This window comes from Megascapheus bottae, chromosome X (genome assembly GCF_031878675.1).
Source record: "Megascapheus bottae isolate mThoBot1 chromosome X, mThoBot2.hap1, whole genome shotgun sequence".
NCBI classification, from domain to species: domain Eukaryota; kingdom Metazoa; phylum Chordata; class Mammalia; order Rodentia; family Geomyidae; genus Megascapheus; species Megascapheus bottae.
The window spans coordinates 1,276,521-1,280,328 of NC_143547.1; the positions used below are offsets into that span (position 1 = coordinate 1,276,521).

The 3,808-nt window shown below is 39.0% G+C and overlaps 1 non-coding gene across 1 annotated transcript; it reads right to left on the bottom strand.

Annotated features, from left to right (window-relative positions):
* Positions 1-224: 224 nt before the first annotated feature.
* LOC150040361 (small nucleolar RNA U13) lies at positions 225-330 on the bottom strand. The gene has a single exon (XR_016533967.1). It is a non-coding gene; the product is annotated as a small nucleolar RNA U13 (small nucleolar RNA).
* Between the last annotated feature and the right edge of the window lie 3,478 nt (positions 331-3,808).

A 3,808-nucleotide genomic window follows, 5' to 3' on the forward strand; every position in this document is an offset into this window, starting at 1 on the left:
CCATATCATTCTCTCAGAAGTCACCATCCCAGTCCATCTTCATGACTACCTACTGGATATACTTGCAGCTCTCTGCCTTCAGGTGTCCTCTTGGCTAGGGAAGGCAAGGCAGGCCAAAAGTTGCCAAAGACCTAATGGATGTAGCCCAGACAGTACATGGGAGCTGAATGGGCAAGGTCCCACTGCCCTCATCCCTTAAATGGGATAATTCTTTTCTTTTTCCATGTCAGATGGGTGAAGTGCCCACGTCGTAACAAGATTTAGAGGGAGGTACATGTCAGGCAAGCATATGAGAAGCCAATCACCATGCTTAATGAACGGGTAAAGGCTCAACTGGGATAATTCCAACACTTCTAAGTTGTCCTGTAGGACTCTCTAATGAGATGGTAGCAAGCTGTATAAGTGGAAATTTGCCCCATATTGCACTATTCCCTGTCTCAGACGCTGCTTCCGGGAGGACTTCCTGCCCATCATGCTAACTTTATTAAAGAGGCAAGGATCTTGTTTCTTCTGTGAATATTCCCATCAAAAAGAGATGAGCAAACCGTAATAAAAGTTGAAACCTATTTTACTTGTTTGTGGAAAATATTTGTAGAAACTCTATTTCTGTAGAGAAATGTAACTGTGATAAAGCAGAGTTGTGAAATTGTTTCTCATATTTTCTTCGGCTATTGGAATTTTTACTGTGTAATAGCTAGTGAAGATAAATAGTATGCTTGAACTCTCTCAAATAAGAACATAATGGGGTTTTTCACAAAAGTAAGATTGGCAATTAGAACGTTTTCAGCGAAAGAGCCTCCAAATTTCCATACCTTGAATACATGCGTAAATTGGAAGGACTTGTTTTGCTCTTCTAGAGTCAGCAGAATGTGTTATCACAAATTTTGCAGGCATAGACTCTTTCTATGCATGATAGAAACTTGGAGCTGGCCCCAAATATTGTTCTCTGCCACGGAAATAGAACATCCTATTTCAGCTGGTATCAACCCACCTAGAATAAATATTATGATACCCATTCTGTTTACAGTTAAGAATGGCTATGAAACAAGATTCTGGACAATGAGATGTAAGCAGAAATGTTCTGCTGCAACAACAGAGAATCTGCCTTAAGAAATGCTGGCTCTCAACTGGGCAATTTGCTATGAAGGAGACAGTTGGCAATGTCCTGAGGCATTTGAGTTGTAACAAATAGAAGTTGCTATTGGTGTCAAGTGGGGAGAAGACCAGAGGTGTTGCTAAACATGCACAGGATAGCCGGACAACAAAGAATGAACCTGACTCACACATCAATGGCAACAAGATTTTTTAAACTCCAAATATACTTTGAATTTGAAACCAAACTCAGAAATGATTGATGCTGGCTTTTTCAACCTTCAGCACAGAATGTAAAGGCCTCTTGCTTCCCTGATAAGTGCAAATGAATAAAATATGAAGCTAGCTCATTCTATAGCCTTGGTAGATGAAAAATTCTTATCCTGAACTTCTGTTAAGCCTGTCTGATTTTCTCTATAGTTACTAAAGCACTAGTTTCTATAATGTCTCAGGAAGGGGTGTCAGGACCCCTTCATATTTTTTTCACAAATTTTTGAAGTCTCTAAGACCTTGTATTTATGTGGAGTTTATTTTCTGGGTTTTTTTTTAAATTTTTTGGTTGGTTGGTTGGTTGGTCAATCATAGTGCTTGAACTCTTGGCCTGGGTGCTGTCCCTGAGCTCTTCAGTTCAAGGCTAGCACTCTACCACTTGAGCCACAGTGCCACTTCCTATCTACTGTCATTAATTCAATTATCAGTTAAAATTGACAAGTGTGTGTGTGTGTGTGTGTGTGTGTGTGTGTGTGTGTCTGTGCATGCACCCATGCCAGAGCCTGGACACTGTTCCTTAGCTTTTTCACTTGAAGTTGTTGCTCTACCACTTGAGCCATAGCTCCACTTCAGGCTCTTTGTTAGTTCATTGGAGATAAAAGTCTCATGGACTTTCCTGTCTAGGCTGGCTTCAAATCGTGATCCTTAGATTTCAGTGTCCTATGTAGCTAGCTTGAACCTAGCTGACATGGTTTTAAAATACAAAGCACAAGAGAAAGCCATCACACACCACATGCACTCTAGAAAATTATACAGCATACTGTTAAGAGAAGAGTGACATAGCACATGTCACGTGATAATATCCTCATGTTATAAAACCAATTTGAACTTCCAAGAAATCCCCAAAATAAGAAATCTCCAAAGGTTCCTTAGAACACTTTGAGAACTGTGAAACTGATGGTGCCACTTTAACGGTGTAGCCATTCTTTAAAATGCTAGTATCCTTGGTGACAGAAAGAGATTTGTCTCCATGTATGTATTTACTCATTATTTATTTTAAAAGACACACAACATTCTGTTTTGTAATTTCTATATGTTCGGAAGTGTTCAAATGACTTTTGATGTTGACTATACATATGGAAGTAGCTTTTCCATGTTGGATATCAATTGAGCAAAATGTTCATTATAATTGTCTACTTTGAGATGTTTGGAACTATCAGGTCATCGTCCTGTGCGTGTGTTTTACAATACCAAAATCTAGTAAAGTCTAACACAAAAGGGACTCTGACATCTTAAATTATATTTCTCTTGGCCCACCTAGCCTCAAAACCTAATCTTCCTATGTATTCTGTGTAATTAGGATGATGGACGCACATCAGTGTAGCAGGATTAATTTTAGATAAAGTCTTACTTTTTACTTTTGCCAGCCACAAATCATGATCCTTCTGATCAGGATGTAAGCCACCACACCCAGAAGCTTTTCCTTTTCCTTTATGAAGATTTCAGGAGAAACTGTATTCGTTTTCTAATTTTCTCCCTACTTCATAAGGAATTAAGTGCTAGCTAGATTGTATATAATAATAAACAAGTACATCCAGAAATGAGTATTTAAAACTGATTATTTAAAAATACTAAAGTCTATCTGGGCCCAGGTGGCTCACACCTGTCATCCTAGCTACTCAGGAGGCTGAGATCGGAGGATCATGGTTCAAAGCCAGCCTGGGCACAAAAGGACCTGAGACTCTTATCTCCAGTTATTAACTACCAGAAAACCAGAAGTAAAGCTATGGCTCAACTGGTAGAGTACTACTGTTGAGCTGAAGAACTAAGGGACAGCGCCCGGGCCCAGAGTTCAAGCACCATGACTGACAAAACAAAAATAAATAAATAAAGTAAGTCTTCATTTTAAACAATTATATCCTCCATGTGTTTTCTAAACTGTTTTATATATATGTATATATATATATATTGCAGATAGTGATTTTACTGTGTCGCTACACATGTGTGTATATTATACCTTGATGATATTAGCCCTCTTGGTTGCTCTCTCTTTTCCCTATCTTCTTTGCCCCTATTTGTTGTCAGTCATGGGACTGGAACTCAAGGCCTAGTTGGTGTCCCTGAGCTCTTTTACTCAAGTCTAGTGCTCTACCACTTTGAGCCACAGTGCCACTTCTAGTTTCCTGGTGGTTAATTGGGAGATAAGAGTGTCATGAACGTTTTTTTTCAATTACCATTCTTATTAGCATACATTGTTGTACAAGGGGATTTTGATGGGATATTTCTATACAAACTACACATCCACTTCACCCTTATCACTCTCTCTCAGCTCTTGCTTCTCTTTTCTCACACACACACACACCCTCTCTCTCTTTTATTGTTTTTTATTTTGTTTTATCATTGGGGAGGTGTATAGAGGGGTTACAGTTACATTCATCGGGTAGTGGGTACATTATTTCTTGAACATTGTTACCCCTTCCCATGCTTTTCTCCCACTTTCTCTCCT